This window comes from Nestor notabilis, unplaced genomic scaffold (genome assembly GCF_000696875.1).
Source record: "Nestor notabilis isolate BGI_N333 unplaced genomic scaffold, ASM69687v1 scaffold5854, whole genome shotgun sequence".
NCBI lineage: Eukaryota > Metazoa > Chordata > Aves > Psittaciformes > Psittacidae > Nestor > Nestor notabilis.
This window is the reverse complement of record NW_009924221.1, coordinates 39,265-53,126: the sequence shown is the minus strand read 5'-3', so window position 1 is coordinate 53,126 and position 13,862 is coordinate 39,265. Positions and strand designations below refer to the sequence as shown.

Below are 13,862 nucleotides of genomic sequence, written 5' to 3'. Positions count from 1 at the left end.
TTCCAGTGCAAATTAGATACACATCTGAAACAAATAATAAACAGGTGCTAGTGCTTTGCAGTTGTAAAGTACATTTAAGAACTTTCAGCCATAGCAGGAATATCACCAACATTTCCTGTAACAAAAGTGTGTGTGCATAATACACTACCTGGATGTCTAAACAGTTTGATACCCTGTGGTTTACAATGTATACCACACAAAAGGATGCCCTAAATACTCTCTTAGTAACTAAAATTATCTCTGTAGTTCTCAAGACTTCTTTTTCATTATAAATTTTGTCTACCTATGCAACACCCATTAGCACTTCCTTGGGTACTCCACTACAATATTTGAATACTGCATAACAGGATCCACATAAGAAAAGTTTACTTCTCATACTGCATGGTCATCTAGGCCAAGAAACTAAGCAGCTATGAGACAAGAGGAAAGATCCTCATGTGGACTCACATCATTTCATCTAATTAAATGAGAAACAAAAAAAAGTTTTGATTTGACACTGGAGAGACCACCACTGAATTCCAAAAGGAAATTGAGCTGGGACCCATACTGTTGAACATATTCCAAATGACCTGGGAAAGGGAATGAACAGTGAGATCACAATGTCTGTGGATGATGATAAGTCATTTAAAGCTGACTGTGAAGAATGACAGAAGACTGTTATGAGACAGTGAATAGGCAATGATACTTAACATAGATATAGGTGAAGTGGTGCATGTGTGAAACCACAATCCTAAATTAATCTGTTAAATGATGGCCTGTGAGTCACCCTTAACTGTCCAAGAGCGAAACCTTGGGATCATGACAGTTAGAGCTGACTCTTTTTCAGAATTATGTCAGCATCTGTCAAAAGGAAAACTGAGTGCAAAGAATATTAGAAAAGGCCTCATGAACAAAGCAAAAAGCTCTATGCAACTGGAAAACTGTATTTCTGGTTTTCCCATCCCAAAAAGAATACCATATGACTGAAAACACTCAGAAACCAGTCACAAAGTTGGATGATGTGGAATCCCCTGTGAATTAAAATCCTCTGTTAATTAATTTGTGTGTTCTATGGAACTCCAGGGACCAGGCTGCTTCCATCACCTGCATGACCAAAGGAAAGTTCTTCCCATCTTGTGTGATGTTGAGCCAAATGCAATCAAATAATCAAAACCTTATTGTTTTAATTGACAGGTGACATGCCAATGTAACACACTGGCCCAGCAGTTTCATGAAGCATCTTGAACGAAGGCAGATCATTTTGGTAGTTGTTACTACATTCAGTGCAACTACAGTCTCTCCCTGACCTGATTAGATATCAGCTACACTGCAGAACAGCTCTACTACACAGCATGAACCCACAGTGAGAAAAACCCAAGTGTGCTGAAACACTGGATGAGACATGAATTCTTTGCCCAGGAAGTTCATCATCTGCTTTTGCCAGCAACAGTCATGTTCCAATTGGACCAGACTACATTCTCTGAGCAAATATAATCTTGGCTACATCCTCAAATTCAATTACATGCCAATTTTTTTCTATCACTGAAGATGTTTCGTGGAAAACCTCCATGTTATTCTATTGCTTTGTAAAATCTTCTTTTAATAGCATCTCAGCTTGTTGCTATCAGAACAGCTAGAATATCTGTCTCAGCTGCTGGTCCCCTGCCATCCTTACCCAAGTGTGATAAAAGAGATTTCATTTTGTCAGCAGGCACCACATAAGCCACAAATGTCACTAAGATTGCACTGCAACAAAGTTCTGCTTGTTTGCAAAGACCCTTGAGAGGATCACTGGGAGCGCTCATGTTCTCAGGCGTATCTCTGCTAACAGAGGCTGGAGAGACTCACAGAGAGCTATAGGAGTGACAAGAGGTACCCATCATGGGATTCCATCAGTTATGGGCTCAGAGCAAGGAATACATCCATAACAAAGTTGCATCACATAGCCAAAAGGCAAGAGAGTTCTGAACTGCAGAGACTAGTGCTTGCAGTAAGGCAGCTTTGGGGAATGAAGTGGCACTTAATGCACATGCCCAAAAGAGATACTGCATTTAAAATAATTTAATGTTGTGCATACAGATTGTTAACTCACTGGAGACTGTAACTCCAGGAAGACAGGTTTTCAAAAGATTGTGTGACCTCACAATGACAAGTCTTAAAAGGATAAATTAGACTTTTTAATTTTTTTTTTTAATTCTGCTGAGATTATACTCTAAACCACTATGGGTGACTAAAAAAAGGTTTCTTTATTTTATGGAAATGTTTTTATTAAGGGAGGAGTGAACAACTCTGTATGTTGCAGAGTAGAATTCTGCTTAATAGTTGAATCAAACACCAGAAAAAAACCACTCAGGTTCTTCCACAAGAACTTAAAAGCAACAAGCAACAATCAGTATTATTTTCACAGTAAGGCAATGCATATGCCTCCCCACCTCTTGTGATCTGATTAGTAGTCTATAAAACCACAGAGGAGATTCCCAGACAGAAGTCTGGGGCTGGTGAACCAAAAACCATTTACATATGAAACCCAAACAGAAAGAGAGTATTTTTTAGTACATTCATTATCATCTTTAAAATCAACATATATTTGGTATAGAACCAACATCCAAGAAATCTTGGTTGTATTCACCAGTTTCTGTATAATGTCAGAAAAATGGTAATGGTATCATTCTCCTACTGCTTCCATTAAAATAAATCAAAAATTTTGCACACAACAGCTTCTGCTCCAATGTAAATAATTTTACTCTATTATCAGGATTTGAAACATTTACTTACATGATGCCCATTAAGTAGAAAGGAAATAAAACCCAAGCAGTTCAAAAATCACAGGTGAATACTTTTCTACCAAGAGATATTGTAGACTCCTTTGAATCACCTGAGCCTGGTTTTGTGCTACAATAGCCGAAGTGGTAGGTAAAAAAATCATGGAACTTCACGTAAATATTACCCTCGAGAAAGCTGTCTGCAGCTTCCTTGAAAGCTCATACAAAACTTCAGGTAACAGGCACCCAAACACTTGATTCTTTATAGAAGCATGCAACTGGGAAGGAAAACACAAAGTTGAGAATTCAACCGTAACTTCACTGCAGTAAAACTCAGGAAGCCACCCTATAACTTTTCTTTGTGGTCAGAGCTGCTTCCCACAGCCACATCTTCTGAACTCTCCTTTGATGGCATTTTTCCATCTGTCCAATACTTTGCTCCCTAAAGGAGGAAATTCTCAGGTCACAATGAAAGCCCTAGCCATTGGTAACTGATCAGGTAACTGAGTTGTCCTGATTGTTACAAAGGGATTTGAACTGTAATCTCCCATCCTTCAAGAGAGATTTCTCTCCAACAGGCTGTATGATGCTCTAGGACGGAGGTTTTCTCCATATTTTCCATCTCACATCATATAATAAATACAAATATTTTGAACGACAACAGGGAAAATAAGCCTTTAACTCAGTGATGAGATAACCACTCGTGCCAAATTTGTACATAAAACTCTGAATTTATACAAGAAAGCAAGCGAATTTAGTGGGTGCATCATTTGTAATTCTTAAGAATCTTAAAACATTAAGATTCTTAGCTTCTTACGATCTCCTGAATTTTAATTTAACAATCTGTATGTTTTTCTAGCATCCCTAGATGCGAAATATTCTATAGGCACAGAGTGGTTTTCATTTACAAGCAGTTTGGCCTATAGTTTGATTAGCAGGCAGTCTACAAATAACACTGAAATTAGGAACTCTACATCACACCCTAAAACTCAGAGTGGTACTGAAAAAAAAAATAATCCAGATTTCCTTGGGTACGTTTCAGTTTGGAAGTACCTGGATCTGGGAAGAACAGACAGAAGATGGCAGGAAGGTTTAATGTGGGAACATAAGAACATATAAATACCTTTCAGCATACACTGTTTCTAATGAAGGTCATTTTAGCAACTGGAAAGCTGTACTCTTCACATTGTTCAGCTGCACACATAATAAAAGTTGTATGCATCTGTGGATTGGGTCAGAAATTACACTGGTTTTCCAGTCTATTTGAATTCCTTTGCTTTATGTTTTAGGATTAAGCACCAACATGTTCTGATTTAACATGAGATTTCTTTTTCTTCTTCTAAATATCAAGAAATAATATATGGAACATGGTTCAAGTTTTTAATATATACAGTAGACCATAGTGGTTATAGCATTGAGAGCAGTGAAAGTACCACTGTTTTAAATTCCACTGAAGAATACAAAATCAAGTCTCTTCCAAACACTCTAAAATTGTGACTCTCTCTTAGTAATATAATTTATACAGTTCCTAAAATCTCAAGCCAGTCAGTTGAATCAACTACTTACCCACAAGATAGGTAAGAAATAGTAAGACTACATTTTCAAAGAAAATTCTACTGAGAAATAAAAAAGCAAATGAGAAAAATGCATAATTAATATTTTTACAATTAGAAGACACACATGGATCTTTAGATCTTCTATTTAGAAACATAAGGTCTTTTTAAATGCCTCATTTTTTTATCAGTGATATGGAAACACACATTTATAAACAGAACTGGAGGAAAAGAGGGAGTCTCCCCTGTAGCTACAGAAGCATAAAGTCTGAGATATAAGCAGATGAAGATTCCTCAGCCAAAACTATCACTTACCCATGAACAGAAAATTTTGCATTGTTTCACATACATAAATTAGAAATTTTGTAAATGCTGCTGCACTGGAAATTTATTTTTAGTATTTTATACAATCGACACTTCATGACAAAAATTACCTTTTGCTAGACGCGATTTTAAGCAACCTGTTGCTCAGTTTTCATCGGGAAATGCACAGGACAAAGCAAACTCCAGGAGGAGCTGTAAGAAATTCTCCCTACTGCTTTGGTGACACATATATTGCTATCTTGGCATGAATGCAACTCGTGTTCCGCCTGCAACTGATTTAGCTCTGAGATTCAGTACACACAAGACAGTCAGCTGGAGTATAATTAGTTCTGGTTAAAAGTGCCCATCTCACAGGGATAGGTTTGATCCTCTGCAGTTTGTCTTAAAGTATTGATAACTACTGAAATTCAGCAAATCTCAGGCAATAAACTGTTGAAATGAAATAACAACCACAAAACGCAGGGAAATTTTAAAGCTTCCTCATTATAATGGATAATGCTGTAAGTGTCTACCCTGTTCTTTCTTGGGATCTAAGATTTGAAGCAACTTCATTGTATTTTCTCTCATTTAACTCCTATTTCCATGACTGGAGTTTTGGGAAGAGACAGAGAAATGCAGAGATGGAGAAATAGGCAGGAGAAAATGTTATGGATGCTGATCGTAACACTCACAGATGCCATCATCCACAATAAAGCCAAAATGTAGAGCTTACTGCATGTCTCAGAAAATACATATATTTGAAAGTCTTGTTCAACACTCACTCTACTAGATTTGAAGCTGGTTTACATCCACTGCAAATCTAGTCTTTCTGTGAGAAAAACTAAAGGGAAATACATGAAAAAATATTATTCTACTATATGAAAACTTACACATCAAAGTTTCAGTGTCTGACTTTAATAGATGAATAACACTGTAAGCCCAAGCAGATTATTTAGACTGGTTTAAGGAAAGTACATATGAGAGCATCTTGTTTGTGAACAGACTGGTTTTGCATAGACATTGCTTGTTGTACATTAACAAACCCATAATCAGTAGGTTATTTAGTGCGTCTTAGATTTTTGCCTTCTTAAGAAGCGCTAAAGATTTCTCACATAAATCAAAGCTTAAAGTTACAAGGTAGCTTTGAATAGCACTGTGTAATTCAGAAGCATTTTCTCTCTTCCCCATAACAAACACACATAATCAATACAAGAGTCAAACAAGTTCTTCATGGTTATTTCTAGGTCTACTGCAGTGCTGTGGACCACTGCTGTTACTGGTGGTCTGTACTACAGAAAACAGACAACTATTCTTCCTACTGGAGAGAAAATGCTGCATATTTTTTGAAAAGGATCAAAGTCACACAATGCACCTTCTTCCATCTACACCTTTACCTCTTCACACAGAAAAAGTCAATTCATTTTTGCTTAAAAGCAATAGCTTTTCCTTCATGTTTATAATGCATACAGTAAATAAAATATTCAATAGTGTTTCTAAATCATAGCTCAATAGTCAGTAGCAGCCCTTTGAAAATGATGATTTTTCCATTTTAGTTATATCTGTATAACCTTTGTCTTACTTATAAAGCACGTTTTTGAAGTTGTATGTGCTTGTAGTTCTGATGCCGTAATCAACATGATAGTCCATGACAATGTGCCAGAAAGAAGGACAAGCTTCCTACCCTCACTTCGAAATGTGGATGGCTCTGTGGGCTAACAAGGCCTTAGCATATATGTATTTTTAACTTATTTCCCTTTTTTTTGAACAGTAATGTATAGGGCAATTATTTCATCTCAACAAGGAAACTCTGGAAATGTCAAGGGCTCTTCTAGCCTATACTGTGACAATGAATTACTGAAGAAATAAGGGGGGGTGCTACTTTACGGAGGAAAGACATTTTGTGACCTTTTGCTGCTTTATGGTAATAATGAGTTTTCTACAAACTCTTTCTGTTACTTTATGAAAATAAAAATGTTTGAGGAATAGCCATGACCTTAACCTTGGAAGAATTAATAGAATATAGATCTTGAAGAAGCAGATGAGCCCAAAGACTCTAATTTGCTATTGTCATGTTGACAAGGACAAGGCATAAGGCCTTGTCCTTATTTGTCCGTAGCCAAACTCACCCAGTGAAGCTCACCTATCTTAATCCACTAGATCCGCTATTACCCTTCTAATTGCAGTTTTCTAATAGTAATGTTTGATTCCAGTGGAAAGATTTATACTGGAATACCATGCTCAGTCTCTTACCTTTCAAAATGCATACTCTTCTTAGTTTCAAGAAAAGTAAGCATATGAAAATACTCTCATTCTTTCAAAGTAGTCACCTTGATTTTTACAATGGATAACATCTTGCAAAAAAACACACCACACAAATAATTCAGTAAAATCCAGAATTACTCATGACAGCAAAAACCCCTGTGAACATGAACAAGGTGAAGCATTTATCCAGATCATTACATTGTTATACAATTACAGAATTAAAAAAAAAAAAACAAAAAACTTTAAGTAAGAGCAAACTTACTAATACAGCCTACAAGGTCAAACATCACAAAATAAGAGATGGTAAAAGAAAGTGCTTGACTTTCACTTTTGATGGCAAAAGAAGAAAATAAATTCCAAATTGTATTTTTTTCCAGGAAACAGATTTAAACTGAATGGAAAATGGAATTTATGAATTGAGGTCATGTTGAGATAGCCTTACGTGAAACACCCAGACCTCACTTGTATCATTGTAATGTAGCAGCGTTCAAAGCAAAGAGAACTGAGCAGCATATAACCTGACTCTAACTACCTTTGCACAATTATAACTTGACAGGTTTCCAGCTCAGAGATATTTCATTCAAAAAATGTAATCTAACATTTAAGTCAGGTCCTGCATAAAAATATAAAACGTTAGTGTTATGTTTAAAGAAGTATGGGATATAATGAAGGATAAAAAAGAAGTAGTACCAAGGGATTTCTGAATTCCAGTCATGATACTGGCATTAGACATTTTATCAAGTGACAATATTTCTAAATTCTAAAAGAGATTATCTACATCCCAAAGGAAATATGGGGATTAGGATTTATGAGGCTTATCAAATGTGCAATCCCTGTACACTTGGTATAGAATACTGCAATGACGGATGGTTCACACTGAGATGCAGGTGGGCTAAGAGCCAAGGCAACATAGAAACACAGGCCAAACTTCCTGACCACAGAGCTACACCCCAGAAACTTCACACAGCCAACAGCCAAAAGAAAAACACCACTTATCTCTGATGTGAATGGCAGTGGAGCTGACTGGAATGATAGCCTCCCATTAGGGAGTGGAGCTGAGCTCTGGCCAAAACTGCCAGGCCAGCATGAAAAGCACCGCATGAAGTGATTGAGGGCCACGCACGGCTCCAGGGTCACATATTGGCAACTCCTGCCTTATAAACTTACAGGGGGTCACTGCAATTTATGATTTTCTCCTAAGGAAAAGATGACAGAGTCCAGATGGTCAGTATGCATTTGTATAATTTTTCAGGGAAATGGAAATTCAGAGAAGCAAAGAATGTATTTTTTTTTTTTCCCTCATTATTGACCATCGTCCCATTCCAACTGTCATAACTAAGTTCAGTCAGCTAACCATACTGGGCACTTTTCTGCACATTTTTGATTTTTGAGAGTGGATTCTGGGTCCTTGCCTGGCACAGACATGGTGCATATGTATCCCACTTGAAGCCCATGCAGCACACTCTTCCACGCATACCTACATCTTCTGCTGCTACTGAATAACTCCATTTAACTCCATTACCAGGGATTGTTTTTTCACTTTTTTTAATTTTTTATTTTTATTTTTTTTTAAATAATCCTAAACCATCAGTAATAAAACTGGGGAAGAAATCACTTCTGGCCTGCAAAATCTCAGGAATCATCTTTCACCTGGGCAAAATGAGTAATAAATGCGGCCTAAAGGAGCATAGAGTGTCTATTCCTTAATCAAGACGAATCATTTTGGTATGTGTATGGATATAATACATAATGCTACAGCCATTATAATGCAATTTTAATGCCCATGAATGATACATCAGTCCCACAGCTGAAATGGTTTCTCTATTGTAATATATTATTCGTTCGTTCTGCATGTAGCAGATCTAGACCCTTACAAGCAATCATTTATTTTGGCAATTAATAACGCAATATATGAGGTAATGCCTTTTTCCAAATGTCAAGGAGAGCAATGTAAAATCTGATTAATTTTGCTCAAGGCAAATAGAAGTTCGGAGGAAAATCAGAAAATGTTTTTACAAGTTCTCTGTGTTGGATGTCTGGCTCTATGAATAGGTATCTTCAAAATAAATTGACTCCAATTAGTAGGCTACAATTTTTTATGCCTTTGAAGTTTTAGTTTATGGTTAAGTCTGGAATTTTAAATGAAGGTAAAAGTTTTTTCAGCCTAAAACAGCCCCACCCAATGACATATTTATTTTGAATACAGATTTCAAATTTAAAGAAATTAAAATTCTTTTTGAAGAGGTGATGCTGTATGCGTAGGCTAGAAGATTTTGTGAATTTCACTAAATTCATTAATAAATTTAGCAAGTCAGATTAAAAAATAATACAGTGTGTACTGACAGGTTCTGATTAACAACTCTGTATTAAAGGGTGTATTTCCTTTCCCTATGTCATCCAGTTCTGATTCTCAAAATAAAATTGCCTTCTGTGGGATATAAAGTTTCAATACTGCTTTAAGACAGGCCATCTAGCAATGACTGTGTGGTCAGAAATATGTTTGGTTTAGCAGTTAGGGGAATTGAGACTTAAATCCAGTTGGTTTTTAATTCAGCTGAATCACCAAAACTTGATGAAATGTCATAAGGCTGTCTAAAAGAAAGCAGATCTTTCACAATGGAAGAGCTGACGTCACCTGTGCAGCTGCCAAACCATCAAAAACTTGGCTTTTTTTTTTTTCCCCAAGACAAAATCACAAAAATGGGATAAACCAATTTTGGCGTGGGGATTTTTTTCTTTCAATGCATGTAAATCAGATTTTTGATTTATGCAACTTTTAAGTTACTTCATGCATTTTATTTGCGCTTTCTTAACCTACACATTACAGAGAAAAATATACTCAGTTTCAACATAATTTTAGCTTTCTGGTTTTAATTTTCTTATTTTACTACAAACTCTTAAAACTAACAGAAAATGTGAATGTTTCAGACCCAAACCTGGAAGACAGTAGATCTTCATACCAGTGTCCTGCTTTTACTTAATTGCAACCTCTCTAATAAATTACAAATCTATACTGAGACCCAGCAATTGAGATACATATTCATTACATTTGGGATAATTAACAGGGTGATGAAGAAACAACCAGTAAGACAAAAGTCGGTAAGACAAAATGGCTTTTTAGCAAGGAGGGAGAGGAGCAACCACCTCTGAGGAGGTTGGGTCAGCTCTATCTGCTGAGCTCACCAGACTGGTTTAGTGCAATGAGGTCCAACCAGAAGATGTGGTTCCCCACTCCTTCCCTCCAGGGCTCTGGCTCCAGGAGCAGCCAAATGGTTCTAAGAGGGTTGGTTCTCCCTCTGCCTCCCCACTTCCAACCACTGAGCCCTCCTTGCCCAGCCTTGCACTGCATCTGGCACCCACTGGCTCCTTCAGTGAGCAGATTCAACCTACATGACAGGGGAAAACCATGGTAGCAAGTTCTACTGGTCCATGGAGGTATCTGAGGAGTGCCATAATGGGAGCAAAATAAGCATCAGGAGTGTGCAGCTCGGAATAGCGAGAGGAGGCAGTAAAACACATCCGCAGCAGAAACCTGCTGGATCACTTCATCATATATTATTAAATGGAAACTTCAGGGTTTAATTTCAGACCCAACAGAATCAATCTCACCTGTCCCCTGAAATTTCTTCTAGTGCCAAAATGAGCAGTTGGCTAGCAAACATACATCCGAAGGAAAGAAAAGAGGTGGTTGTTAAAATCTGAACCAATATCCTGACCTGTTTCATAGCCTGGCTCTGTGAGTGTTTGTCATGACCTGAGAGAGAGGAGAGAGCTAGTGAGGCCCTGTGGGACGCAGGATTTCCTCTTTGGTAGCAGCAGCGACCTACATCAGCTTGAACTCCCTGTGAAACTACTGCCTCTGGCTGAGGTTCCCCAGTGGCCAGAGCTGATCTTAGCTGCCAGATCCTGCAGCCAGTCCTTCCATCTGCCACCAGCCACACAGTGTTCCCCTGCTCCCAGTCATACAGCTACAGGGAAAGTTGATTCAGCTGGCTGATGTGATAGAAACTTTTCCTCCTCTTTCCCCTCACCATGCAGAATAATCTGAAGGCTGATCTGCCAGAAGACTCATCTTGTCACCATGCAATTTCCAGGTCCAACCCAAAGTAATAAGGATGTTAGGAGAAAGGGAAAGGACAGGCTGGCCATCTTAGCAATAACTCGCCACCAGACCGCTTTGCTACAAAGACCACAACCCATCCCCTTCTGCATCCTAGTTTTCGGAGATCCCACTCTAGTTTTTCACACCACTGCCTCCTCTGTTACACCACCACAATTGTTGTAGGTCTGCCTTGCAAACCAGAGCAGTTCACTGAGAGAAAAGATTGTTTTTAACCCCAGCCACTCCACTATGCTGCCACAGGCCAGAGGGAGCCTGTGGGCAAAGTCTGTGGTCAGAGACAGAAACCCCTTTATTCTCATTGAAGACAAATGAGGAATTACAGTCTAAAACACTTGCAATATGTTTGAGACCACTGGAAAGGTTTATACATGAATAAAAAAAGTCTGCCCCCTGAAAGATATGATGAGTACATGAAAGAGTCAGTGAAATATGACCTCAGAATATTTTTTTATAAAATGAAACAACAGACCAACTAATTTACAGAGTTCTCCCTCTTACACTGCTTAGGATTAACAACAAGAGAGAGGTACAGGACTTTGATACAAGACTGCTGTAGGGCTATAGTATTTACCTGGACGTGACCTCCTGAAAAAATGTAAGCAGATGATCTTCAGTAGCTTCATCAGCTCTGCTGGAGTAACAGTGGCTGATGCCCAGAGGTTAGAAACCAGTGCCCAGTATGAGATCTTGAAAAGCTGTATGATGTTACTCCGTGAGTGGTAAACACAGAAGTCAAGGTCAGTTCTAACAGACCACACAGATATAATTAGCTCAGTAATTAAGATAGCATGTTCTAACTTTAACCTAACATTTTGCTGATTACTTTGCTGTAACAGTTGAGTTGAGACTAAAATAATTAATGTCTTTTGTACAAATTTTTCCCTGAAGAAATGCTTATTTTGGTGTAAAAAATCTGAAAAAGGCTCAGTTTTCCTATTTCAGTCAAAAATTAAAAATCAATTAATTGTAAGAGACATTCCATCATTCATGCTACTAAATACATGTTATCCATCTATTCAGACAGACATGAAGATAAATGCATTGATTAAATAAAATATTATGATGAAAGAATGTATACATTAAATGCGAAAGCACTCTCAAGAGTTCAGGAGACCTTAAGTAACTGAGTGCAAGTACAACAATAACTTAATGCCTTATGTGTGCACAACTGCAACAAGATGGTGTCTTTCTTAATAATGTGACCAGAATTTGCCTCATCCACAACATCCTGAAAGGTTCGGGGTTTTTTTGTTATGTTTAACTGTATCTTGAGATTTAACTTCCTCTTTGCTCTCCACAGTACTCTGCAAATCCAGATATTTGGCTAATCTGTATCTTCCAGTCATTATTGCACTTTCTAATTCAATTATTACAAAAAAGAATACTTGTCTTGAAACAAGATGATTTAGGTGATGTGATTTTTGAAGAGGACTATGAAGATGGGCATAAAGAAGGCCAAAGACTACACAGGAGGTGAGAAAGAAACGAGCAAAACACTCATACCTACATATACTTTAGAACCATAGGCAAAAGAGTACTCTGATTTCAAAACAGTTAGAACAAGGAAAGAGTAAACAGTCAAGGAAAGAGCAAGGCTCCAGAGTGACACACAGTTTATCACCTTGGTGACAGAAAGATTGTATGGGTTTATTTAAAATGCTTTTTAAACAAACAAACAAACAAGAAAAAAACCCTGCACCACAGAAAGGCATAATTGCTGAAAAAATAAAAGTACTTATATATTCCAAGCACTGCATTTCCCTAATCTATCTATAATAGAGAAACCAACATCATTTATCTGGATCTTAATTCTAGACCTATTACTCAGTTTGCACAAGTGAAAAACAGATGCTAAGGAGAAATCAGCTGAGTTATATATGTATATATATGCAGTTACTCCTAATAACTCAGATTGCTAAATAGAAATTTTAATCCTTATATGAGAAAGTGTAATTTCACTAGCTGGGTCAAAAACAGAATCATAAATAATACAATTACTCATCCTGCAAAACCATTCCAACTTCCAGTTAACTTATAAGAAATTGATCATGTTATGACAATAGATGAAGTACAAAGAAAGCTGCATTTCTTGTCTCCAACAGCGGACTATAAATTGACGTGGTCTGTTGCATTAGAAACAATACATTAATTAAAGGAATAGTGATCTGAAGAAGCACAGTTTAATGTATATTTTGTCATGTGTAACAGTGATGTATCTTGTCAAATCTACCAGAACTATAACTACTCTCAAATCCTTTAAGAATGGTCTCATAAAATCAAAACTAGGAAAAATGTAAGGTATACTAATTTGGAGGTCAGCTCTATCTGTTCCTGACCAGAAGTGCTATTAAGGAAGAAAATAGAACAGGTGGCACAAAGCAACCTGCTGAAATTATAGGCCTTTGTTGAGAAGAGGTAGTGAAATCTTACATGGCACATAAGGACATGTGGGTAAAGAGTTATGTTTTTGCTTTTAATGACTCCAGTTTTGAAAGGTACATACAAACATTTGAAATTTACAGGCACACATATCCCCCTCTCTGTTTGTGATGATTAAAACTCATATCTCATCCGGCACTGAAGTTCCACTTACTACAGCTTCTGCTCACCTCTCCTGCTCCCTGCCCACATCAAATGCAATACATATAAAAAGTAAGCACATGCTCTATGTACCAAACAGTGAAGTATCATCAGAGTATGGCTTCCTAAAATCAATCTGGGGAAGTATTTCCTGAGTTTAGGCTCCTGGAAACCTACTCTGCCAGTCTCCCTTCTATTTACACCAGGAATTTGTCTACTCTAACACCTCCATTGAGCAAAATCACAGCAGTTCCCACAAAGAGAAGATGGTCTCTGAAGTTTGCCTAATACCACATCAGG

At 37.4% G+C, this 13,862-nt stretch overlaps 1 protein-coding gene across 1 annotated transcript in view; it reads right to left on the bottom strand.

The window, feature by feature from the left end:
• The window catches only part of ARSB (arylsulfatase B), a gene marked incomplete at its 5' end in the record, with an annotated part of 58,784 nt that overhangs the window by 7,138 nt on the left and 37,784 nt on the right, over nt 1-13,862 (bottom strand). The window lies entirely within an intron of this gene.